The following is a 27,899-nucleotide window of genomic DNA, read 5'->3' on the forward strand; positions in this document are numbered from 1 at the left end:
GAAGAGGCCAGCCCACGACCCAGTGGTTTGTGTGGGTGACTGTGCGGCTTGAGAGAAGGCCCTGCTCCTCCCTGAACTTGGAATAAGCCCTGGTTTAAAGCAAAGCTCGCGCCTAGCAGGACAAGAGGACGATTGGGAAACTGAGACAAACAGAATCAGCAAACGCTCACAACTCCATAAACCCAGCGCCACCTAGTCTGGGAACACGGTCCTTTACCCTCTCTGTGCCAGTGGGGCTTGCAGCGGGGCACTCCCAACATTTGCCAAGAATGAGGTCCCAACTCCTCAGAGAAAAATCTGAAGTGGCAGGAAATGAGGGGCTCCTTCCCTTCCTGTGTCCCCTTGACTTTTGTCCTGTCTCTCTATTCTGCCTCAGCGCTACTTTCCAGGCGGAGGATGTCCTAGGCCCTCCTGATCCAATGCTCACTTACCCCCACATGTAGTGTTCTACATGCGCCCAGCCCCTCAGAACTTGTTTGCCCCCCCCATAGATGCTTCACAGAGCCCGCTTTCCAAACATGAGTGGTGGCAGAAAGAGAGAGCACCCCCCACTGCCTGCCTTAGCCTGGAACACTCCCCGCCTTTAGTTTTTAAGTGCCTCCACCCAGGTGAAGTCAGATGCTTCTCCATGGGGAAGAGTTTCAAGGCGAGCCAATATGAATCAGAGCTGGAGTTAATTGCTTGATTTTAATTCGACATAGATCTTAAGCACTGGAGATACTCAGGGAGCAAGAGACAAACCCACCTGTAGATATGAGCTTCCCAAGGGAGAGTCCCATTGAAGTGTCTGAGTGGTGATTGTATATAGATGTTGGAAGCTCTCAAAACCTCATTGGTTTCTAGGGGACTGTCCCTCTGACTCTATGTTCCCCTCTTCAATTACTGAGAGTATAGGGAGGCTCCGGAGGTTCCTTAGATAGGATTACAACCAGATAGCATAAAACCAGAAGCCACTAAGGTTGTGCAGGGTCATAACATGTCCTGCTGCTGCAAAGGAATTTCTGGGGAGACTCCTGGGTAACTTCAGGTTTACAGTTCGGATGGGAGAAAAGCCTTAAGCAAAAGTAATCATATTGGAACTCTTGATTGGCAAGAGGCTTCAGTCAGATTCCAGAACGGGGTTTCTACTTCCTTCCCCTGACCCCAAAACTTTTTCACTGCCTAACTTGCCTCATGACCACCTTCCAGGCAGTTGATGTTCCAGTTCCTTTGATCATGTGGTCACTCACCCCACCTGTGGTTTTGTGGGACACCATGTGCCTATCCCCACATCGGGCACTTTCCAGTCCATAATCCTTGCTGTTCTGGATCGGAATCCATAAGTCCCTCGAGCCCAGAGTCAGGAAGCAGTTCAGTCATGTTCGCACAGCTAGGAAGAGGCAGGGGCGGTCCTCGAGTCCTGCGTCCTTGATGTCACACTGCGCTTGAGCCATGTGTGCCTGCGCGTCTGCAGGTCCTGGTTTCCAACCGTCCTGGCACCTGTCACAGTTTAGCAGGTTACCATGGCATCGCTACCCAGCACTGGGGCAGCAGGGACCACCATCTGTTTACACTGCTGTCAGAGGAATTGATGTCCTGTGAAACTGTCAGCTCAGCAGGGAGGGAGGAGGAAGAGTGGGCGGCTACAAAAGCTTCCAAGCTATCTAAACCCATCTCCATCAAGAGCCACTGCTCCCGGAGGAAAATGGAGAAGGGGGGGGCTGTGAGAGCACTTCCCAAGGGGCAGAAGTGAGTGGCTATTGTATTATTCTTCCCATTTGCTGCAGCCACAATTCACAAGCTCATGTCCTCTCACAGCCCCAGGGTGGCTGCCACCAGGCTCCTCTTTACAGATGTTCTAAGGGATAAAGCAAAGGCTGGAGACAAGAGGAGCTCTTTCAAGGTCAGAGGAAGTTGAGCCCACTAGGAATAGCTCCCCAGTTCTCAGACAGCCAGGTCCAGGGAAGCACCAGGAAACTTGCTGTTGGCCACGCATGTAGAAAAAAGGGGAGGACAGGACATGAGAAAGATTGGCCATGAGCCGTGACACTGGATTCCACAGTTCAGTCATGACCAACGCTTCAATAAGGAGAAAGCAACTGCCCAGGACACCCTTTCCAAGGAACGGTTCCAGAAGCATAACCAGAGGTAGGATTTGCCGCTTTCCTGCTCAGCCTCCATTGCTCCTCAGTCACAGCCTCTCATTCTCCTGGGGGAAACTGCTGGTCTCGCCCATCGGGCCTTAACAAGGCTGATAATCCAGATCTAACCCACCTGATAGATCTCAACCCCTGCCAATGATGACCGGCTCAGGCGGAATTATCTGATCTGAAACAAAGCAATAAAAATCAGGAATCAGGAGAAGGACCCTCTCTTCTGCTGGACAACTAAGAAGGGGGCATACAGGCTAGCAGTGTGCAGCCATCTTGACTCTGTACAGGAGAAGCTGGCCTCAGAAAGCAAGCAGCAGCAGCATGAAAGCAAGGGCAGGAAGCAGAGAACAGCAGGTTTTTCTCTCTGAACCCAATCAATCCGAAGCACAGTCTTGTCCTGAAGCAATATCTGGGTTTTCGGGCACTTCTTTCTAGGATAGGTTAACGCCATTTATTTCAGGGTCAGAGCCCTGTGGAATTGGGAATAATTGGTTAAAAAAAAAAATCTGGGTGGGACCAGGTGGAGATCCCCAATTACAAGTTCAGCAGCAAGAGTGGCTGCTTCCTTCAAAGAGAGTGGAGATAAGTGGTGGGTTTAAGCAAGCGGAGACTAGAAGTGAGCTGTCAGAGGAGAGGAGCTCAGGCTGCCCAGAACCCCCAATCTGCCTCACCTCTGCAGCACCAGCCACACTCCCAGGCCGCCCCAGAACCCCCTCTTCACCTCACCTCTGCAACACCAGCCACACTCCCAAGCTGCCCCAGAACCCCTCTCCACTTCACCTCTGCAGCACCAGCCACATCCCAGGCTGCCCCAGAACCCCTCTTCACCTCACCTCTGCAGCACCAGCCACATCCCAGGCTGCCCCAGAGCCCCCTCTCTGCCTCATCTCTGCAGCACCAGCCACATCCCAGGCCGCCCCAGAACTCCCTCTTCACCTCACCTCTGCAGCACCAGCCACATCCCAGGTTGCCCCAGGACCCCCTCTTCACCTCACCTCTGCAGCATCAGCCACATTTCTACAAATGAGATGGCCAGGTATTTAGAAAATATTGCTCAGAAGGGACTCTGGCCTGCCTCAGTGACCCTCTGGTCCTCAGTTAGCCTAAGTACTTTTCTTAAAGTACTTTCTTGGAAGTGAGTTGTCTCTTCTATAAAGTAGAAATGCTTTTTTGCATAGTGTTGGAGACAAGGGAAGTGGGGAGCAAACAAGGCACACCCACCCTCAGGGGCAGGAAGAACTTGCCCTGTCACAGCCCTCTGTGGGACACCAGTCTTGTACAAAGTAAGGAAAGATTTCAGGTAGAAAGCGCTTCCTTTGTAAGTATATCTGCCGCTGGTTTCTAAAGATACAGATTGAAATACGAATGGGTCCGACCATCTGATGCTTCAAAGTGATATAAAAGGGAAGAGTGGGGAGGAGTAGACACAGAAGCTGCGGAGCTATAATAAATGTCAGGGAGGTCACTGCTGCTTTTTTACTAATAGTGTCTCATTTGCAATTTTTAAAATAAAATATCAAAAACCAAATAAGTAAAAAGCCCTGCCTGATACCAGGGTGGACTGATCCAGTGCATGTAGCCAGGCAAAGGGAAACAAAAAGAAGTGACTGGAATAACCACTTGTGCTTTCTGGTTTCCAGGGAGGCTAAGGCAGAGCTGAAACCAACAATTACTTGAGTCTTCATTGACGAGAGGGAAGAGTGTTACAGAAGTTCTCAGGAGACAAGTGGAGAAGTTTCCCAAAGGGCGGAAGTGTCCCACCTTGACAAAATTCCTCATGTACCAAGAGCAGCAAAGAAGCCACAGAACCATCAGTCCTGCAGCATCCCAGAGCTGTTGGAGTGAGCTAGGGAACATCACCATGGTAACCAGTGGGTACCAATGTCCAGAGACAAGGTGACCCTCAGGAAAAATTCAGCAAGGTCTAAGAATGCGAAACGCCATACCTTAAACCAGGGGTGAGATGCCCCACAGGGACTGACACTGACCTTCCGGTCTGCCAGAGATGATTGGGTTTTTAATTGATTTAAGAAAATTAAGAGCAGTGGGCTGGTGAGCACAAGGCAGGGAGGCATGGCAACGCTCGTCATCCTGGGGTCCAAACAGAAGGGTTCTGACCTTGTGAGTGAGACCTTAGACATGTCCTCTGTCTCCTCAAGACACAGCTGCTCCACCTATAAAAATAAGAATAGCAGGACCTGGGAGGGTGGGACCCACTGGAAAGATTCCAGCAGCGGACGGGGGGAGGGGGAGTGGGGAGTGGGGAGGGCTGCCTAGCACAAGGCCCAGGGCAATCCTGGCTCCTTCCTCCTCCACACAGGGCAATCCTGTCTTCCACTTCCTCCTCCTCTCTATTCCCTGCATCTAAGAAGAAGTCGGCGTGTAAATGGAACTGTAATTAATATGCAGTCAGCAAAGGCTAATTAAGAATTTATTTTTTGCTCCTTGACTAATGACAGTTTGAAGTCTGTTTTCTCGTTTTCCTGGTTGGCGACACAGAGTCCCCAAAGTCCTCTGTTGTGAGTCAGGAGGCCCTGGCTGGAGCTGCAAACAGGAATTAGTCATCGCCAGAGCCAACTGCACGTCCCCGGGTCATCTGTGTCCACCGACAGCGAAGACAAACTCACACAGGCAGCTCTCAGCTTCCTCTCGGCTCACTCCTTTCCTCGTCTACTCCACCTCGAGCACTGAGATGCCGTCTTCCAGAACTATCTTAGATTACCTCCCCGTCCCACCCCGAGCCAAGGCTGCAGGCTGCATCACGCTCTTGCCATCTGCCCACTTCCAGCCACATCCCCATCTTCTCCCGGTTTCAAGCTGCCATCTCGTCTTAGCCAGAGCTCTCCACGGATCTCGCTCCATCCTCCCTATGCCTGACAGTGAGTTTTCCCCAAATATAAAGCAGAACACTTAAAATATTAACCAAAGCTCTCTACTGGTTTCACATGGGACTAAGAACAGAGGCCTGCTCCATCCAGCAGCCGCTAACCCAGTCCTCTCACAGCTCCATCTTTGCCTGGACGGTGTCACAGCTTCAGGACCTTTCTGCTTCTTTGCCAAGCTTTCTCTTACTTTTAAAGTCTTTAAACCCTACTGCAGCTGCCTCCTCCTTTCTCAGGTACGGGTTCCGGCGTCTCTTTCCTCGGGAGACAGGCTCCCCGGCTGTACCCTGTAAAGCGAGTCTCTCTGCCCCACAGCTCTGTGATGTACAAATGTGCCAAAGATAGCCCTGTGGATTGGTCCCAAGGTTATTTCCTCGCAGCAGGGCTGAGTCTAGTTAATTCAAAAACCCACAGTGGAAAACTCAAATGGTTACGCATCTACTTGTTTTTAGAATAGCTCGCTAAAGAAACGTTTTCATTTACTCTGGACCTGAAGCTATGCATATTCCATAAAACTATACCTTCCTCTGCCTGATATTAACAATAATAACTTATAAGTCTCAGGGCTCTACTGCCTTCGGGGAAAACTGACACCAAGGCCCTGATGTCATCCTGAGCAACATCACCTGGATATGTCAACATAGCCTCCAGCACCTCAGCTTTTAGGGTTCTCTTGTCCTCCACCACTTTTGGATGGTAGCTCCTTGAACAAAACTTCTTTTAAAAGCCCCTAGGCTCTCCCATCCCCTTCCCCTCTATCAGCCACGCTAAACCGTTTCCCTCATAGGATTGCTTTTCTGAGACTGCGTGGTTAATTTGGTTTTTGTCTTTCTTTTTGTCTCTCTCCCTCATTAAAATATAAAATCCACATAAGCAGCCAAGAAGGCTATGAAAAATACATTTGCATACTGCCCTAGTTACTTTCCCGTTGCCGCGAAGAGACCACGGCAAAGGCAGCTTACGGAGAAGTTCATTTGGGCTTGCAGTTCCGGAGGGAGATCCATCATGGTGGGCAGAGGCAGATGCCTAAGCTCAAGCAGTTGTACTTTTCAGTCTCTACCCCAGAGAAGGGTCCCCACATCCTTCCAAGGAAGAATATTTAAAATCGTCCTCTGTGGGGTGGCGCGTGCCTTTAATCCCAGCACTTGCGGCAGGGCCAGGTGCATTTCTGTGAGTTCAAGGCCAGTCTGCTCTACAATGTGAGTTCCAGGACAGCTAGGACTATGTAGAGAGATCTTGTCTCAAAAAGAAAAAAAGATGTTTAAAAAATGTAAAATAAGAATTTGAACCACCAGGAAGCTAGAGTAGGCATCGTCTTCTCTATTCTTCATGTAGGTACAACTGAAAATCCTGGGGCTCATATACACAGCAAGCAAAGGACTTGAAGGTAGAAGAAAGAAGGCAGATTGAATAGGATACAAGGAACACACGATGTTAAAGTTTGTGGGGTTTTCTTGCCTGCAGTGTCACAAGTTAAAGCTAAAGAAGACAGCGGCTGAGAAATGCCTATGTACCCTGACCCAAAAGAGAAAGCCCACAAACGGGCTTCCTTTGGGCTAGTTAAGGCTTTCTGCTGGTACGACAAAATATCTGAGGGAAACAATGTGAGTTGGTTTTGGCTGCTGGTTTCAGTGTTTGGTCAGCTAGCTCCTGTTGCTGGGTCATGGTGAGCAGAGCATCCTGACAGAAGGTCAGGAAAGAACAAAGTTGCTTACTGTGTGGCAGCGGGGGAGAAGAAAGACAGGCTGAGGGAAGGGACCAGAGAAAGAACACTTTTCAAAGGCGTGGTAGACCCTACCTTCTAGGTCTCTAGCCCAATAATGCTGTCAAGTTATGAGTCTGTCAACAGATTAATCCACTTAAAAAAGTCAGAGCCCTCTTATTCCAATCACTTCCAAAAGTCTTGCGGGGGGGCATTTTCCATGCAAAGGACCACTAAATATGCAACCCAGAAAGACAGAAAGCCATTTGTCAACAACTGATAAATTGAGAGAAAGACTATAGACCGACCCTTTGCACCAAGCTATGGCCAAGCTGGGAGACTTGCCCTCCAGTCCACCCGGCTATAAGCTTCCCACACCAAACCTTAGATACTGTCAACAAGTGGAGAGCAGTAGTAAGCCCCTCTCACCTGGGGTGACAGGGAAGTAAGATTACTCCTTCCAAGCAGGCAGTGTAAATGGAGATGCTGTATGGAGCTGGATAAAATGGGTCAACTCCCTGAAAACTGCAACTACTTCCGTCTTCCCAAATAAGAAGTAGATCATTTGGGGAGCCCCATTAAGGACTCCAATTCATAATTTTAAACCTTCCAAAAACAATCTCCAGACCCAGATGGCCTCACTGAAGAATTCCACCAAATGTTCAAAGTCGCACCAGTTCTGTGCGATCTCTCCCAGAGAACAGCCAAGGGAGAAACACAGCCACGTTCACTCTATGAAGCTAGTACTACCACGGTACTAAAATCAAAGATAAACACAGACTCCAGCGGAGGGGAGAACCATGACCACAGACCAGTGTCCTTCATGAATATAGACACAACTTCCTCAGCAAGATATTAGCAAACAGAATTTGTAATATTTCACCATGAAATGCATCAAATATCTAAAAACCAACCCTCTATACTAGCAAACCAAAGAAGAAAAATAGTAGGATAAGGGATCAATGTCAAAAAATTCAACGACCCATTCATGATCAAAACTCTGAGGAAAAATAGGATTAGGGAGGGCTACTTAACCTCAATCGAAATGTCTACACAAAATCTACAACCAACACTGTAGCTATCGTGTGCATGGAGAAAACGGCATATGTTTCCTCCATAGTACAGAAAAGACGAGCGCATCCAGTCTTTGCACTCTTATTCCTCCTGGGTACTAAAGCCAGTGTCATAGTGCAAAGATGTGTGTGTGCGTGTGTGTATGTATGTATGTATGTATGTATGTATTTAAAGGTAAGAAAGATGAGCTTGGAGAGATGATTTTAGCGGGCTAAGAGCTTAAGGTGCTCTTCCAGAGGACACAGTTTCAATTCCCAGCATCCACATAGCAGCTCACAACCATGGGTAACTCCAGTTCCAGGTAATCCAATGACCTTTGTTGGCATCCACAAGTACCAGGCACACACATGGTGCACAGACATACATGCAGGCAAAGACTCATACACATAAAAAAATAAAATAAAAAAATTAAATAAACAAAAGAAATTAAAAGTTTAAAAGTGTACAGACCAAGGCTGGGGAGACTGCTCAGCAAGAAAAGGGCTACTAGCGCTAGCAGGAGGGCAGACGCTCAGATCCCTCGACGCCAACACTCGGGGGTGGAAACAGGATATCCCAAAGGCAAGATGGCTAGCCAACCAAGCCAGAGCAGAACTCTGGGTTCTGAGACCTTGCCTCAGTATGTCACGTGGAGAACTCAATGTAAACCTCGGGCCTTCACATGCACACACACACACACACACACACACACATACACACATACATGTATATGCACACATACATATGAATATACATACATGTGTGCAAATACACTGCATTCATATCATACATGCATGCATATGTACCCTAGAAGTATGCAGGAATAAACGAAAGTATCAATATTTTCAGAGGTCATAATTATATATGTACAACATATATAATTCTAAGGAACATAAAAATAAAACCAAAACCTGTAGCTATGAGTGAATTTGGCAAGACTGAGGAGTAAGATAAGCCTGCAAAAATCAAGCATGCTTCTGAATGCTAGTGCCGAGATGCTACAAGCTCCAACCCAATGCCACCTGCAATCCCTCAGAGGAGAGGAAGTGGCATACCTAACAAGGCATGTGCAGGACTTATGTGCTGAAATACACAGTGCTGACGAAAGAAATCAAAGGCCTAAATCAAGTTATGTAAAGACTGCCTTGCTCACAGAGCAGAAGACTTGACATAGCAAAAATATCAATTTTCCCCCAAATTAATGTACAGATGCAACACAATATCCAAACCCAAGAAATATTTTTATAGCTATGGAAAAGACTATTCTAAAAATCATACAGAACAGAAAAGTAGTTGGAATAGTTAATGTAATTTTAAAAATCAAGAATAATGTGAGAGAAATCGGTCTACGCAATTTCCAAACTTAGGCTGTCCTCGCTGTATAGAAGTTCACTGAGATGTATAGACTTTGGGTCTGGTTAATATCAGGGTGTAAAGTCTTATTTGCAACTTTTTGTACTAACGTTTATAAAATTATTATTTTAAGGTTTAAATAGTTGCAGGAATCAAGGCTGTGATGTTGGTACAAGGACAGATGCTCAAATCAATGGAACAGAGCCAAGAATCCAGAAAGAGACCCGTGTAAATACGCCCCAGAGATCTCTGACAGAGGAGCAAAAGTTGAGCAGACCCAGACAATGGGCACTGAAAGCATCTGGATGCTATAGCCAAAAAAAAAAAAAAACCTTCAAACTAAAGCTCACATCTTATACAAAATTTAAAATGGATCATAGACTTACATAGAAAGCGCTAAGACATAAAACCTTTTTAAAAATAGAAGATCTTCTAGGTCTAGAGCGAGGCAAAGAATCTCTAGGCTCAACATCAAAACTCTAATTTGCAAGAGGAAAAATTGAAAATGGATCTCATTAAAATTTTAGCTCCTTCTCTGTGAACGATATTGTTACTAGGATAGAAAGGTGAGCCCTTGAGGGGAGAAGGCCCGCGGAACGCTCGCCAACAAAGGACTGGGGTAGTAGCCACAAGTAGCAAGTCTAGATCTGAGCCTCGTTATTTAATTATACTGAAGAGTGAGTGATATGCAGAATTGTTCACAGGTGTCATAGCAAGTCTGGCCTGGTAGCACCTTCCTGTAATCCCAGCTACTCAGGAGGCCAAGGCAGGAGAATGACAAGTTCAAGGCCTGCCTGGGCTACAAAGTGAGTTCAAAATGAGACTCTGTCTCAAGATATAAAAAGAAAACAAAAGGTTCTGGGGATCTACTCCTATGGTAAGGTATTTTCCCAGGGTAGAGAGGGCAAAGCTCAATTCCTAGAACCCCCAAAAACTGTAAGCTGTGTAATTCCAGTTATATTGCTTTATGCTCTGGTTAGTTTGATGTCAGTCTGACACACACTAGTCATCTGGGCCGACGGGACCTCAGCTGAGAAGATGCCTCCACCAGTAGCCTGTGGGCAAGCCTGTGGCACATTTTCTTGTTTGATGGTCGATGTGGGAGGGCCCAGAGCACTGTGGACGATATCATTCCTGGGCAGGTGAACTATATATAGAAGAAGGCAGGCAGACCAAGGCAAGGGGAACAAGCAAGTAAGCGGGGTTCCCCCACAGTCTCTGCTGCAGTTCCTGCCCTGACTTCCCTCAGTGATGGACTGTGACCATGTCAACATCCCGGTTTTTGTATTTTCCTATAAATTTGCAAGAAACTAGGTAAACAGACATAAGACTTCTCTATATTGTGCAGATATCTCCAATTAAAAAGTTTATTTAAAAATAATAATACTTGGGGCTAGAGAGACACTTCAGTGGCTAAGAGTGCTCACCGCTCTTGCAGTGGACCTGAGTTCAGTTTACGGCACCAGTGCCACAGGCTGACTCTGACAGGACTAAGGAATGGGCAGCATCCATCAACAGCTCTCTGATAAATAAGTGGACAAACAACACAGGATAGCCAGACACATGGGCGGGCAGAATGACAGGGGACCCAGGCCTGGATACACAAATGGCGGATGGATACCCAGACCTCACTTTCACAAACATCAGTCCCATGAAGATGTCTTGAGTGCTCACCACTCACCAGATCAGTGGGGAGCCCTATATGCTCTGTAAAGGAAAAGACACCCTTTCTGCCACCCACTCACACCCAGGGCAGGAATGCCCCACCCTTTACCTGTGGTTTTACTTTCCAAAGTCTCCACACCTGTGATCAACTGGAGTCTTTCATATTAAATGGAAAATTCCAGAAATACATAGTCTGTGAGTTTTAAGCTGTGCGCCATTCTGACTTGCACACCCCTTGATCTTCGGGGATGTGAGTCATCCTCTGACTGGCATATCCAGACTGCCTGTGCCACCAGCTGTGCGGTCACTTAGTCACAGTAGGGCCGTCAGATCTACCATCGCAGGAACCCGCCGTTTGGGTTCAAGTAACCCCCATCTTACTTATTTATAGCCCAATGTGCAAAAGCAGTGATGCTAGTAACTCAGATATGCCCAAGGGAAGCCAGGGAATGTTTGAAGTGAAAACGTGTATCATAGACACCTGCCGTACATATCGAAATCTTCCAGTTAGCTTCAGCTGTCAGCTTAACAAGCCCAGAGTTGTCTGAGGGAATCCCAGCTGGGGGGTTGCCTCCATCCGACTGGCCCTTGGGCCTGTCTGTGGGCATTTTCTTGTTCTTGGTTACTGATGGATATGGGAGGGCCCAGCCTACCGGGGACAGTGCCACCTGGGCAGGTAGTCCTGGGTTGTTTAATGAAGCTGGCTGAGCAAGAACCAAATGAGCAAACCTCTGAGCTCCTGCCGTAGCTTCCCGCATTGGTGGACTAAGCAGTAAGCTAAGTCAACCCTTTCCTCCCCGAAGTCGCCTTTTGGTCAGGGTGCTCATCACGGAAGCTAGGACAAGGAAGGTCACGGTGCACATGACTCATGACTGTTGTCTGAGCTTTCTGGCATCCTTAGGATATATCGGGTCACGTTCCCTGACCACCTAATGAAGTGGGCACCTCATCGTATGAACCACACGCCAGAGCATGCTCTCTCTGGTCGCTGAAATGCAAGCGAGTCTCCACACTAAAGGGCAGCTCTCCAGGCAACACCAGCTGGGTGTTCATTTAACTCCAACCTGGCATGATCTACCTGGAGTTACAGGTCCCACAGGGCAAGGCCCTTCACTCGAAAGCACTCCCAATACCTGAGATACACATTAAAGCCACAGCTTATCTCCTATGCTTTTGACTTACCACCTGTGAATCATGGTCCCCATGGCCCCTTCTTCAAGTCCATTTGTCTGCCAGAGCAACTCACAGGACTTAAGGCCACTAACCTATTTATTATTAAAGAATCATAAAGGCGTCAGACAAGGAGATGCATGGAATGAGGTAGCTAGAGGAAGTGGAGGTCCTCAGGTTCTATCGCCACTTACTCAGGAAGGAGCGGCTCCCAGAAGCCTGCCTTTAGGGGCTTTACAGAAGCTCCCCAACATAGGCGCACTGATAAAAATTACCAGTCAGTGATTGCTGGCCAGTGGTGACCAACCCTCAGTGCCCCTGCCCCCGCTGGAGACCAGGCAGCTATGCTGAAAGTTTATCCTCTGATCGATTGACTGGTCTCCCTGGCAACCAGTTCCCACCTACCTGTATACTCTGCAGGAGCCCCCGAAGTATAAGAACAAAAGGTATTTCCATCACTTAGCAAATTGAGGAGGTCTTAGGTACCCTGTATCAGGAACTAGGGTCAAAGACCAAATATCAGGAGCTACGATTCTCCTTGTACCCTCCCCACCCCCATCTACAATGATCTCAGGGGTACTATCGGGAATGGAGGGACCCAGAGACCAAGGTCTCAGTTTCTCATTCATCACAAGATCATAATCACCCAGTGTCCACAGCAGACTGTAAGACAGGAATGGTATGGAAAAGGACAGTCAGGAAAGCAGCAACTCAGAAGGCAGAGGTCATTTGCTCAAGGTCACAGCTATGGCAAGGTGCACCCACTTTCAGCCTCCTGGACTTGCAACCCTGACGGCATGGAGATGACTCCAGGACCCCAAGGTCTAAGACAGGGACTCACCTGGGTCCTCTCCTGCCTCCCAGATACCCCACTCTCAGTCCCTGCCTGACTCCTGTTCTCTCAGCCCCTGCTTGACTTCCACATACTTACATTCAGGTTTCTGAGGATGTCTGGTCTGTCTGAGAGGCCCAGAGCAGCAGGGAGCCCACCCACGCCTGGATGAGAACCCTGTTTACCTCTCCAGCCTGCAGGAGCTTTGTAAATCTGAAGATTTCTGTTCAAAGAAAAACTGCCTGGCTTGTGAGGAACAGCCTCAGGCAACAGCTCTCCTTGGCTTGCCTCCACTGGCTCAGGGGACAGCGAACATGGCCATCCCAGCTCCACAAACTGCACTGGACACTCTTCCTTGAGCCTCAGAGACAACTGGTATCTTAGGGCTCCCCTGCCACAAGACAGTGACAAGCCAACAGACTATCACCAGGGACAAACTGCTTTCCCGGGCCCCTCCCCCAACTTTCCGTGGCTTCTCCTGCTCAGCAACCTTTCTGTACAGTTTGATTTGGCCTTGGTTGTGAAGACAGCTGAACAGGTTTCCTCCTGCTTGGCTACTAGGAAGCTAAAGCGTGTAAGTTTAAGGGGCCTGGGAGAAGCCACGCCCCCACCGCGGGACAAGCAAAGCCAGGTTCCACTGCTAAGTGCAAGGTTTGGGGCAGCTCAGCTCAGGCGGACAGCATCCTCATGGAAGCAGCAGGCGTCATTTATTTCCTTCATTATCTATGCGCAGCACGTTGGAATGGGGCCCTTGGTGATTAAAGCGCCTCGGGACAGAAAAGCCTGCTGAAACATTAGTGACAATACAAAACAACAGCACCAAGGGGGGCAGCTCAGGACCAAAGCTGAGGAGTGCAGCTAAGGACATGACCTCATCGCTTAGCCCTTGGGAGATGACCCTTCACCACCAGGGGCTCTGCCATCTTCTAAACCAGGCTTATCATCATCATCATTATCGACCAGGAGCATCAATCCTGACTCACATCCCAGCTCTGACAGCTCTGGCTACGTGACCTATGAGCCACAGTGTAGTGGACCATTTACTGCTTGGGAAGTATATGGAATAACGCACATGAGACTGTGAGCTGAAGGCCTGACGTGTTACAGACTTCTATTCCTTACATGTTAAAAAGTCTTTCACTTACATGTGTGGGTGGGGGCTCAAGCAGAAACAGGCTTCTGAAAAAGTCTGGTTGGCAGTGCATCCTGGCTTCAGCTGTGACTCTGCTTGGAGAGACATGTCTGTGACTCTTAAAACCTTGTGCTGCATGCTTCTTGATGAGTCGACAATAACCCAACCCACCCTGCTGTGTCTTCAATCTGTCCTGGAGGAAAGCTCCTTAAGACTTGGAAAGTTCCAAAGGAAGGCTTGTAAAGACTCACTCCAGAAGCAAATAACTCGCAAGTCTCAGAAATCCCTGAAACCAACCAGATTTGCATGGCCCCTCCTTCCTCAGGGTTATGTAAGCAGTGATGGCTGCTGAGGCAGTCAACCTGCCGCAGAGAGTTTCTAACCTGTTGAGCTGCCCGAAAGTCATGCAGAGAGCTCCAGGGCTCCAGCTTTTGAGAGCCCTCACCCACCATCCATTCAAACTCCTGAAAGTAACTACAATCAATTCGTGGGTCAACCGAGTTCAACTTAAATGTTATGGTTATTTTGGGCTGTGGTCAGTCCCCATCTGGGGTCAGTAGATGTAAGTGTGTCATGTAGCCCCAGGGTACCCCTACTTCCTACAGTTGGAGGGGGGCTTACATGGAATAATACAAATGGGGTTCATTCACCCATGGACCTGTCCCTAAACAAGGGCTCCATCAGATGGACTGAAAATGTCACTCCGAATATTCAGGACTTGCCAATGGATCAGAGGTGAGCATGTAAGGGTCAGATTCTTTCCTCAAGAACAGGACCAGCTACCCTCAGGAAGCCTACAGAGGGAGTGCAGGCCTGATCTCCTCTTCTGCATCCTGCCACATGAGAGCATGGCATTCTTACCGTCTCGGGAGCACCCTATTGAGGTACCACAATGCAAGCAGAGCACCGCTTCCCAAGCAACCCAATCTGCCAACACTTTAAGCCCCAACTGACCAGATTCTGAAAACATAAGAAACGCACACCATTCCTGTGCTTTATATACCACTAGTCCTGAATATTATGTTATAACCATGTAAAAAATCTCTGGTGGCTCTTGGACCTCGAGACAGTACTCTTATTAGGGGATTCCCAAGGTGTCTGCTCAACACAGTTTGTAGCCTTCCTGACAGAACAGACTAGGGGAAGATCAGGCCACAGTTTCAGACTGAGCAGATTCAAAGCCTCCTCTGAGCTGTGTGACATTAGTTCGAACACCCAACCTCTCTGGGCTTTGGAATTTTAATTTTTGTTTGTTTGTTTTGGGGGGGTAATCTGCATGTCTGTGCACCATGTGTGCAGTGTCCTTAAGGGCCAGCGGAGGATGTTGAATCCTTAAGTATTGTAACTACAGACATTTGTGAACACCATGTGCTACTAGAAATTAAACCCACATCCTCTGGAAGGCCAGCCAGTGCTCTTGCATCTGAGCAACCTCTCCAGCCTCATCTTTTAGAATAATTATGGTTTCACCTAACACTTTATGGCAGATTCTGTCTCTGTCTCACTCTCTCTCTCATACACTTTTATGCACCTGACTTTTGTGATGTCTTCCCAAAGCATTGAACTTGACTTGCACAGGCTTCCATTCCTGGGTTTCATTTGTGAGGAACTCACCATTGTAATTATGATTTTTTTTTGTTTAGTCTGATGTGAACCAATGAAACATGACACAGAAAGAGCTGCTGTCCTTCCAAAATCAGAACTGAAGTCTTTGGAAACACTTCACAGAAATAAGTCCCTGCGCTGTGACAAAGCTACAGACTCTCGCTTGAGTGCAGCTGACCCATGACATCGTGAGGCTGAGAGAGTCACCTATGACCTGGCTGTGCAACCTGCCATCAGCATCAGGCAATAACTCTGCAGAAGACGAGCCTCTGAAGTAGAGAGGTCGGCTCACACAGGCCCCATGTGCTGGAGCCCACAAGACTCTACAGTGAATGCACAGCAGACAGACAATAGGTAAATCCACGGGAAGTGTATACGCACACGTCCACATGGAGCAACCCATTGTAGAGCTGCGGGAACACTTGTCTTTTGGGGGAAATGCTATCATCTATGGAAACCTTGTGAAGCCATTTTTCCCTTCAAAATGGGATTCATCTCCAAAACACCACAGCAGCATAACCTGTACAGGCAGTGGAATGACCTTGCTCCATTCCCCGCACCAGGAGGCCTTGGAGTGTTGGCATTCACTCTTTGTTCTAACAGTCAAATTTACACAGAATCAACCCACAAAATTATCTGCTAACAGACCACATAGAAATTTCTATAGAAGACAGGCACTGAGCAGGAAGGCAGCATGCCCCACCTCTGCTAGCAAACAAACCTGGGCGTCCCCAAAGCTGGTTATCACCAAAGAGATTAGATGAGGAGAATGGGTGAACCCAGGATGCAGGGATGTTGGGTAACTTTATCTAACGGGTTGGGATGTCAAGTACTTTCCCTCAAATGCTGACTCTTTCCTGGGTCAGGCCACCTGTTCTGTAGTACTGCTTTATCAGAAACTACCCGCCCCTCTTTGTGATTTTGATATATATATTATCATTATCTTTGCCTATAAAACTTTCCAACTATGTCTGTAAAAACTAGAAACCTCACGGATATCATCCCTTACTCTTACTTCTCGCTACTTCTACTTCTTCCCCCTTACTCTCCTTCTTTCTTCTCCTTATTCTTCCCTTATTCTTCCTCTCCTCTCATTCCTCTTTTACTTCACTTTCTCCCCTCTCACAAAAAATAAAAAAGATGCAGAGGTAACATATTTGAGTTAATTTTTTACCCTCAGATCCCCACCTGCTATAGACATCCAATTCTGAGCCCCGAGGGGGTACTGAGGCTGGTACTCAAAGCCCCCGATACCCATACCCAGCTGTCCTGTCCTCATTGTGGACTCCTAAGCTCCCCCAGCAGCATCTGTATGGAGTTAAGTCCGGTCCAAGCTCTGGCCCACTCCTCATCCCTCTTGCTGTTCTCCCAAGAGAAGGGAATGCAGTCATAACTAAGAGAGCTTACAACTCTGTGCAGACCACTTTGCTGGAGAGCAAGGCCAGCTCACAGTCTCTCTTCTGCTTTACAGGGATCTTAGATCTTATCCCCCACCCCACACCTGTGGCTTTAAATTTTCAATAGATTATATTTTGAGGAGATGGTAAAGGTGGGGGTATGTTAGGGAGAAAGCTGGGGAAGCAGACAAGCATCTATTATAAAGACCCTGGGTGCTTCCCAAGGCATTTGGAATTAATTCTACAATGTAGTTTAATGGATGTTGAATCTCTGCTAAAGAGATGATGCCGACAAAACCAGGTATGGGTAATGGATTGGAGGAGACTAGAGGCGGGGGCTGTGAAGGAGGCTACTATAATAACTGGAACAAGAACTAAGGAATATTAAAATCATATAGGGAATGGAAGTGGTGCTGGGATATCACACGATATCAGACTATCCTAATTTGCTTTCCATTGCTGCGAGAAAACACTGACCAGAAGTAACTTGGGGAGGAAGGTTTCTTTGGCTTTCATGCCCTAATCAAAGTCCATCATCAAGGGCAATCAAGGCAGGAATTAGCAGGAACCAGGGAGACCAGGGAGGGTGCTGCTTTCAAGCTTGTTCAGCTTGATTTTTTTTTTATTCAATTCAGGATCACCTGCCCAGCTGTGGCACAATCCACAATGGGCTGGGCCCTCCCACACCAACCATTCATCAAGAAAATGTTCACAGATGTGCCCATAGGACAATCTGATACTCCTTGCATTGACATTCTGTCTTCACAGACAACTCTATGTCACGCTGACAAAGTAACTATCCAGCACAAAGACCCACCAATAGATCAGGCCTGAGAAATGGGGAAAAAGGCCTCGGCTAATGGCCACACTTCTGTATTGCTCAATGGGCCACAGCCAGTGAGATGGAGAAGAAGAAAGTAGGAACTTTGGGGTGAGGAGATGAAGGTTTCTGTACTGGCCACATCCCACTGAAGCACCCAGCAGGAACATTCCATGGACACAAATATGCTCATGCCTACAGGGGAGGTGCTGTCTTAGTAATGAAACTACTGCAGCTCCTTTAATTGGGTAAGAATTCTTTCTCTGAGGTTCCTGATTACTTCTTCAATAATGAACATCAGAACAAGTAGAGTGGAGAAGCCATGGCCTTGAGGCCATCTGATCTGCCTGGAAACGCCTGGCTATGCTGGCATGCATTCTCTGCGGCTTTGGCCATATGAGTTAATTGATTCTCCTGTACCTCTGCTCCTTTATCTACAAGGTAGAAATGGGTAGTAACACATTCTTCATGGACCAAATGAGCATCCATAAACTCACAGATAGAAAACACCAAGCTACTGCCTGCCACATAGTAGGTACTCCATATATGGTGCTGATAAAAATCTATAAAAGCCATCTATTGTTTTATTAATGCAAGATCAAAGTTATAAATATTGAAATTCTTGACTTGAAGAGATTTGAGAAACAGATGTTTGTTCATCCCAATTTGACAAGTTTTTATTCTGAGCTCCTGGATGCTAAGTTCTGGGAATGGAGGAAATGCTTCCATGTTTACCCATGCTCTTCCACCCCCCTACAACACACATGTCCAAGCAACAATCATAATCACTAAAGTGGACTAGGGATTCCCTCTGCTGTGCACAAGCTCTCAAGAGCTCCTTGCTGGACACCAGAACATAAAGAGAAATCACACCAGACCTGGACTCCAGGGGCTCAGAGCCCAGTGCCCTAGGGAATCAGCAAGTCCTGAATGAGTCTTTTCACAGGAACCAGTGCCCACCCCCGCCTCAGGCTCCCTGCCCATGCCCAAGGCTGCCAATCCATCTGTGTCCTTGAGAGCATGCTGGGCTCCTGACCCAGGCAGCAGCTGGTCCACTACCTTCTGCCCCCAATCTGGCGCCTGTCCAACGCTGAGACAGTAAGAGAGAATCTGAGAGCTGGGGAAGGCTGGGAAGGCATCCAGAACACAAGGTGTACAGCTCCTTGATCTCAGAGTGAAAACAAGCTTGGCCCTATGCCAGATGAGGCAGCCATCTTTGAATCTGTGCCTCAATTTCCTTATCTGTGAGACAGGAATAGTAAGTGTCTACAATAGGAATATCCTGTGGATTGATAAGCTACCAGGACTCCTGGTTAAGATGAGAGGCACCAACAAATATCAACAAGAAAGGTGATCAATGTTTCAAAGTGTTACGGAAAAGTTACACAGAAGGTCTAACTTTAGACATGGCTAAAAGTAGATACCTGATTATCACCAAAATCCACCCCCTCCTTCCGTTCTAATGTCCTCCATAAGGCGATGTTTTCAAACACAGCTTCCCTTCTCCTCAACAAGCCGGCCACCAGTGGCTCTAGGTTCACTTTCCCCAACCAAGAGAGTGTTTCTTTCCCAGCAGCCTTAAGCCTGGCCCTCATCACCTCTGATTAGACCACTTCAGGTTCCTTGTTCACTCCCTCAATCAGCCGCTGCACCTGGGGAGAAGCTGCAGCTCCTTAGGGCCAGCACTGGGTCACGTGTCTTTGCCTGGAGCCCTGCATTCGAGACTGGCTCAGCTCCAATCAGACAGCAGTGAGGAAGGAAGTGTGGCAAAGGAATAGCAGGATGTGAGCAGATGAAGGGAGAATGGACCCCGGAAGGCGAAAGTAAGAGATGCTAATGAACACGTGTAGGAGTTATTTCAGAAAACGCTGTCGTCTTCTCCATCCGCATCAGTGACATCAGCATCCACACACATTACACTGTGCGTTCCTGTGACCTAGGGCTCCTACATACCTCTATCCTGTTCATGGAAGTCTTTTGACGCTCAGGTAGAGGTTTCTAAGCACCTAGGCTCTCCTGCTTGCCCGCCCCCTAAAACTGACCAGCCTTCAAGTCATTGTTTTTGTGTTACAAGGTGTCCTATTAGAGCTTGGTCTCTCTCCAGCACCGTCTTTCTCCAGCATGCTCTCTCCCCAGCATGGTCTTTCCTCTTTCTAGCATGATCTCTCCTCTCTCCAGCATGGTCTCTCCTCTCTCCAGCACGGTCTCTCCTCTCTCCAGCTGGTTTCTCCTCTCCCCAGCATGGTCTTTTCTCTTTCTAGCATGATCTCTCCTCTCTCCAGCATGGTCTCTCCTCTCTCCAGCATGGTCTCTCCTCTCTCCAGCTGGTTTCTCCTCTCTCAGCATGGTCTTTGCTCTCTCCAGGATGGTCCTCCTCTCTCCAGCATGGTCTCTACTCTTTCCAGCATGGTCTCTCCCCAGCATGGTCTCTCCATCATCAGGCCTGTATTAGTTACTTTTCTATTGCTCTTATAAAACTGGACTGGTACGGAGGCACAAGGAATAATCAGACACAGCTTACACCATTGTTACGGAAAAGGGCATCTCAGGCTTCTTCCTCCTGAAGATCTCCCAGTGTTTATTCTCCAAACATCTTTTATACCAATACATAAACTGGGCGGGAAAATACATCAGCATTCTGTCACCTAGGCAACCAGGTGAATGGCCTTTTGTCACTTTCGCATCTACCTGTCTGCTGAGTGTGCTAGCTGTCACTGTAGGCTTGAATTAGCATCTCTATTAGGCATCCTCCAAATTACAAAGAAAGGAGCAAGAAACTTCCTGATTTTTGTTAGACAGAGACATCTTGTTTGTTGAGCTACATGACCTCGGGAGGGCCTCTATGGCTTCAGCGCCTGGCAGCCACCATATAGAAATATGGGCCTACACAAAGGTAACTTAAGGAAGAGAGGGTTTATTTTAGCTTATGGTTTTGGAGGGATGAGTCATCATGTTTAGACGTGGATGGCAGCTGAGCAAGAAGCCGAGAGTTCATATCCTCAACCATGAGCCCAAAGGGAGAACGAACTAAAAGAGACTTGCCAGGCTTTTAATCTCAGAGCCCATCTCCAGTGAAGGATTTCCTCCATTAAGGCTGCACCTAGACCTCTCCAAACAGCACCTCTAAGTGAGAACCAAGTATTCAGATGCTGGAGCCTATAGGGGACATGCTCAGGGTTTACTCTGCTCCTCTCACCGTTGGGGCCTCCCGACCACTGCTCTTTAAAGACCGGGCTATGTGCCTGTTTGGGACAGAACCATGAAGCTTTCAGGAATACAAGTCATGTTCTCTAAGTCTCATGATACCGCAGTTCTGGCCTCAGCTATGGGATGAGAACTTTTCCATCAGTGGACTTGACACCAAACAACTACCATCATGGAGGAAGTAGATTAGCAAACTTGTGCCTGCTCAAATTGACTTCCGATAAACAAAAGGAATTTATGGTTGATGGACATAAAAAGTCCAGAAGTGGCCTAGGCCTCACTGACGGAACCAGAAGCTCTCACACAGAACCCTGTTTTCTTCCGCATCCACTCGACTTCAAGGGGTGTCCCTAAGATTTCTAAAATAATTTCAAGTAGATCCAAGAAGTACATGCTTTGATTTGTCCATCAGAAAAGGACAAATCGTGTCACCAGAGTTCCTAGCATAATTCTGACAAAATTCATGCTGTTTAAACCCATGTAGGTCCCATCCTGATGGGTTTAAGAGAATCATGGTATGGTCAGACCCAAGCAACTCACCTGTCAAGTGAGAGGGATGATTTCCCGAGGGAAATGTGGGCCCCTTTGCCATTAAGGGAGAAATCCCTGACATGCAGGCAAAAGATATCCATTATCAGTAATTTTTAAATGTGCCTGGAGGCGAGCCTGAGGTCGGTCTGTTTCCTCTGCGGTCGGTCTGTTTCCTCTGCGGTTCTCTGCCCCCCCCCCTTTTTTTTCCACTTAAGCTCCTATTTTGGAAATAGGAGGCAATTTATCAAGACTCTACTGCTTGGAAGAGGAATACATTAGAGTTTTTTTGCACTGGTCTTGTCTTTTTTTTTTCCTGTGATCCTGAAATTATTTCCAAACAAGAATTTTAAAGCAACCATAGCAAGCGGTGCCAATCCTTTAGTCCCATTAGCAAGAGTCCTGTATCCTGATACTTTTATACTTTTCTTATTCCTGCACAGAGATGGTGGAGAGGAAAAAAAAAACTTGGCCTGGAAAACTTTCTTTGAGGTTTGGCTGGTTAGATGTACCTAAAGAAACACATCTGTCAACCCTTCCAAATACGTGAAACAAATGGAGCCTCTATGATTAATGCCCAGACTGGGGACCGGTCACGTCAGGATCCTGACTCCTATCTCAGGACTGCTGCTCAGTACAGAGTGTGAACTTTCAAGGGCTTGTAGCCGTTACCCTGAAAGATAGAAGTATTTAGGACAAGGGTCTTCAGACCCAAAGAAATAACGCTAAGAATTGTATCTACCGCAGTGCACCCAAGGATTCCTGTTGTTAGAAAACCTGGGTTAGAAACCAAGATCCTAGATCATGAGCCTACTATGCGAGAAACAGAGAAATGAGATCTGGGGATGTATTGCAGAGTGTTTTGCACATGAGATAAATGCAAAGGACTCCATGGGCTCCTCAACCCAGAGGTTAGACTGGAGTGGTGTTAGAAGATGCCCCTAAAACTCAGACATCCCTTCCACATCATGGGAACTGTGACTGTCTTCTGTGCTGCTCAGTTTTTGACAACTTGACCCAAACTAGAGTCACCTGGCAAGAGGGAGCCTTGATTGAGGAATTACCTCTATCAGATTGTCCTATAAGCAAGTCTATGAACATTTTTTTGATTAGTGATTGATATGTTATAGATATCCCACAGTGGGCTGGCCAATCCTGGGCAGGTGGTCCTGGGCTATCTAAAAAGGTAGCTGGTGGAGTGAGCCAGTAAGCAGCCCTCCTCCATGGTCCCTTGACTTCCCTTCATGATGGACTCTTCTGTGACCTGAAAGAAACCTCCCCAGTGGCTTTTGGTCCTGATGTTGATCACAGCAATAGAAGGCAAACTGGAACATCTCTCTTCCAGGGAAAATATCGTGATTTGTCAGCCCATATGGCAAGAGTTAGTTTGAACTCTTAAGGCTAAACTATAAAAGGTCTACAGTGTCTGTCTCTGAAGAGTGAGCTCTTGGGATGTAGACAAGAGAAGGAAGCAGTGGAGAGCTTTACAAGGAGAAGCTCAGGTGGACCAGGCGGGAGGCACCCTCACTTCCAGCCACAAATGAACTCCCGGACCAGTCAGTAGCAGCGTGTGACCATGAGTGAGCATCCTTGTGGTGGGCCTTTCAGGCAGGCCTCACTATGCGCGCAGCAGACCAGTTTTTCTACCAGCCACACCCAGAGCACAGGGTTGTGAGCTAAGGGGTGATTTTCTCAAGGCACAGGTTTTTTGGAGAGGCTTGTATGGCAACTGACTGATGCACACGCTCTTGGGTTGAAAAGCACCACGATGAGGATCTCTCCGATCTCGCAATACCAAGGAGATTGATTGATTCCATCAGGAAAAATGATTGAGTCCAGGAACATTTTGCGGAAAAAAGGGGGGGTCTTCTGGCCAAATATACTACAAAAGTTCAGTGAAAATTAATGGAGGCAATAATGAGTTATCCAGAAATCTTATTCGGAAAAATTACATCTTCCAAAAAATTCTCTTTTAAAAAGATTTATTTCTGTTTTATGTATGTGAACATTTTCTCTGCATGTAAGCGTACCATATGTGTGTGTGGTGTCCATGAGGACAGAAGAGGGAACTGGAATTACAGACAGTTCTGAGCTACCTAATGTGGGAGGCTGGAAATTGAACCCAAGTCCTCTTTAAGAGCAACAAGTACGCTTAACCACTGGGCCATCTCCCAAACACCCCCACCAATAAGTTTTATTTGTCCTTAAAATCAGACTTTATTTCATTTTTTTACCTGTGTCCTGTTTTTGCTAAATGTAGGACAGTTAATTCTATCCCGTTTTAGACTTCTGACAGGCCAAATCAAATCTTCTAACTTGCCTGAATGTCAAATTTTTAATCCCTATTTGAAGTAATTCACATGGAGTGGAATGGTATTTTTGCCTAGTCCCAAGTTATTTATAGAAAATTCTATTAAACTTCTGCTGAAAAACTCTGTGTATGTGTTTATGTATATGTAAGTATGTGCATGCCTGTGTGTATATTTACATATGTATATGTATGTGTGTTTACATATATGTTTGTGTATGTATATATGTATATGTGTGCATGTACATATAAAAATGTGTATACAAATATAGGTTCTGTTTCTCAGGAATTCATATATATATCCATCTATGTATGAAAAGATTTATTATAAGGAATTGGCTCACACCATTCTGGAGGCTGAGAAACCCCACAGTCTGCTGCTGTCTGCAAGTTGGAAACCTAGGAAAACCAATGGTGTAGCTTGAAGGCCTGAGAGCTTGAGAGGCTGAGAGAGCTGACAATAAACATCCAATCTGCCTCTAAAAGACTGAGAACCAAAAGGCTAGTAAAAGACACCAGGCCTTGGCCAGGCATAGTGAACGTGCCCTTCCTATACCTCCTCGCTCTGCTCAGGCCCTCGATGAACTGTGTGATGCCCACACACGGCGGGGGCGGGGGGACCATGTACATTGCAGGCTCCAGAATCCAAAGGCTAAGCTTTTACAGAGACTCCTTCACAGACACACTCAAATGTTCAAACATCCGCCTGGGCATCCCAAGGCCTCATATAATGGGCGTAAACTAAGAAAGCAGCTATCTCTGCCACGTGCCTGGACCATATTGCTACATCCTTTCTCCAGGGTTCTGTCATTTTTCTTTTTCCTTGGCATCAGGAGAAGAGGACTGCCCACGTCCCATCCTCTCAGGGCATCTTCAGCCCCAGCTTTCCTACACATCATAAATGCGCATCCCGTCTTTGTACCCACTTAGAAGATCCCCAAGGATTCCAATGTCTCATCATGCCCTGCCCCACCACACTTCCCTGCCCGTCTCCAGCTCCTTGGCATGGCGTCACTGTACATCCTGGTTCCCTGTGCTGACTTTGGCAGGCCTCTGCACTCCTTGCGTATGCATCTCTGAATGCATCCAAGTACGGATGGATTCTTGGTTATGCATGAGCATTCCAGACAGACAGATGCTTGGGTGTGAACCTTCGTTGCATATGCATGCTTCCCTCCATATGCACCAGTCTCCTTCTTAGAGGAGCCCAAACCCAGTCCCAAATACCAGAGAACGGTGGAGCTATTTATGTATATTGCTCTCCAGCAAGTATTCATTAAAACCTTCAGAAGGGGTCTTGGGGTAGAAAGACTATAGATGATGTTTCACAGAGGGAACTCAAAATCTAACCTTTTTTCTCCTACCAAGTTTTGGAAGCTTGTAATTCACTACATATCAGTTATGACTCTTCATATTGAAAATATTAGGAAACTCAATTTAAATTGGTTTGAACAATAAGAGGAATGTGTTGCCTGCGAGGACAGGAAAGGATGGTGGAAGGCTAACTTCAGGTCAGGCTTGATCCAGATACTTAGGCGATGTATGGGAGAATTCTGCTTCCTTCTTTGTTAGTGTCTTTCCTTCTGTAAAAGCATACTCGTCTCCAGGCCTCATCCCAGAGCTGGCCCTTTTCTTGATCCTTTTCAGTGTCTCCAGAGATTACACATTCACACCCCATCAGCCCAAAGTGAGATCAAGCACTAAAGCTGTTTAGCTCCAGTTGGGTGACTTGGCCTCTGAGCCACTAATTAATCATTGTGTAACCTTTGTGGTCCAGAGAATGCGGCATCTTGGTTAGTCTAAACCAGTCAAGTCCACCCTCTGGAGATTCAACTCATATGGAGGAGAAATGCAAGTACACTTAGGAAAAGGGAAATGGTCTTTAAGAGTTAACGATCCACTCTAGCCCACAAGTTCCCCTTACTTCCTGGATGGAGGACATGTTAGATGCTTAACCAGTCTAAAGATAGTTTACTGATATGTGTCTGCCACCTTTTTCAAAATGGACTTTCTCTTCTGGAACAATTTTATATTCTCAGCAGAACTAAGCTGGAAGAATCAGATAGCACACATCCAGCCACCCAGGAGGGGCATGTTTGTTACATCTGATGGACTCTGTTGACACATAATAATCGTATAAAGCCCATTATTTACTGTGGGCTCCCTCTTGGAGTAAAATAATCCAGAGCGGAGATGGGAATAGACAGCCATGTGCCCACCACTGGAGTACGCTCACAAAGTTTCGCAGTAACCGCTGAGATTTTGCCCGTCTCTGTGACTCCCCTAGAACGCCGTAGAGTTGGAGCGCTCTACTGTGTAGCCTTTGTGGACAGTCTCCTTTCGCTGAGTCACAAGTATTTAAATTCTCTCCGTGTCTATTCAAAACTTGATAGTGCTTTTCTTTTGAACGCTGCAAATGTTCCAGTCTCTGCTGCCCTACATTTGTCTGTCTATTCACCAACTGAAGGACATCTCCAGCTGCCTCCAGCTTTGCAAAGCTAATGTTTAAATAAACACAATAAACACCTGTATCTAAGGAAGTAAGTTTTCACGCCGTGAGTGTGTGTGTGTGTGTGTGTGTGTGTGAGTGTGTGTGGTGTGTGTAAAAGCACACTTGTGTGAGGGTACGAGTATATATGTGTGCCCATGAGTGACAAGGCCAAAAGACAGCTGCAAGCATCATTCTTTGGGCATCGGCCACCATGCTTCTTTGAGACAGTATCTCTTACTGTGACCTGAAGTTCTTGTGACTGGCTGGCTACCAAACCCCAGAGGACCCCCACCCCACCTCCGTCTCTGCCCCTCCAGTGCTAAGACCCCAAGCACATACCATTTCGCTTCTCTTTTTAAACTATGTGCTCTCAGGACTGAATTCTGCTCTTCCCTCTTGCATGGCAGCCGCTTTACTGACTCAGCCACCTTCCCAGCACCGTGTCCCAGACTTTCATAGTTTATCCAGTCCTCTTTTGTGCATGCCTTCTTGGAGTCTCATGCTTTTCTGAAAGGCAGATCCCAGCTACTCTAACAGTGGGCAAAGTGAGGACCTCGTGTCGGTCGCTAGAAACACTTGATCTCTGAAATTTTGTTTTTTACTGGCACTATCACTGACCTCCTTTGAGATTATCTTCTAGAAAGTCCAATTCAAGGTGGCTTCCCAAAGGCAGAGCACAGCCTGCTTCTCTGTCCTGCAGATCTGCCCAGCAGGCTGGCATGCTCCTGAATGCTCTTTGTTTGGGGGACTCCCAAGTTCAAACATCATGAGCTTAGCTACAGTCTGGCACACCCTCAGGTCCCGACAGTCCCTTCAGGACTCGTTAGACAGATGCGATCCCACTCATCCTTCCCTCCCTTGCCACCTTTCTTCCAACAATGTTTGTTGAACACATGCCAGACCCGGTGTCCTCGCCCAGCTGTTGAAGTCTCTCCTCACTAGTTTTCTGTCCCTTCCCTCGGTCGCCTCCTCCTCATCCACACCACTCCAGCCAACTGCCTCTCCATGGTTTCTCAGACATGCTGGCTGTCCCATGACTTCTGTGGTCTTTGTTCTCTGCTGGCATGGCTCCCTTACATTTCTGTATAAATGTCACCCCGTATGTGAGGTCTTCTCTGACCCTGTAGGAAAGCAAGAACATACCCTCAGTTTGGCTGGACCACACCAGTTTCCAGTTTTCCATAACAGTTACCACAAGAAACACCTCTCCCAGTTATGATTTTACTGTCTCCCCTCCATCCCAGGGGACAGTATGTGGAGCTCATTGTCCTGTTTTGTTTAATGATCTGTTATTTATTTATTTATTATGTATACAATATTCTGTCTGCGTGTATGCCTGCAAGCCAGAAGAGGGCACCAGACCCCTTTACAGATGGTTGTGAGCCACCATGTGGTTGCTGGGAATTGAACTCAGGACCTTTGGAAGAGCAGTCAGTGCTCTTAACCTCTGAGCCATCTCTCCAGCCCTAAAGATCAGTTTTTAAGTATCTGGAGTTATACATTGCACATAGTAGGTACTGAATGCATATCTGCTGAACACAGCAGTGGCTGCTCATGCTTGTAGTCCAAGCACTCAGGAAACCGGGGTGTGTGAAGCGTGCTATGAGTTCAGGATAAGGCTGGAT

The 27,899-nt window shown here is 47.2% G+C and overlaps 1 long non-coding RNA gene across 1 annotated transcript; it reads right to left on the reverse strand.

Moving 5' to 3' along the window:
• Nucleotides 1-672: 672 nt before the first annotated feature.
• Nucleotides 673-13,260, reverse strand: LOC146892092 (uncharacterized). Its single transcript, XR_015004987.2, has 2 exons — nucleotides 12,889-13,260; nucleotides 673-2,307 (listed from the first exon to the last, which is right to left on the reverse strand). It is a non-coding gene; the product is annotated as an uncharacterized LOC146892092 (long non-coding RNA).
• Between the last annotated feature and the right edge of the window lie 14,639 nt (nucleotides 13,261-27,899).

The sequence above is a fragment of the Myodes glareolus genome, chromosome 14 (assembly GCF_982192425.1).
Source record: "Myodes glareolus chromosome 14, mMyoGla1.1, whole genome shotgun sequence".
Taxonomy (NCBI): domain Eukaryota; kingdom Metazoa; phylum Chordata; class Mammalia; order Rodentia; family Cricetidae; genus Myodes; species Myodes glareolus.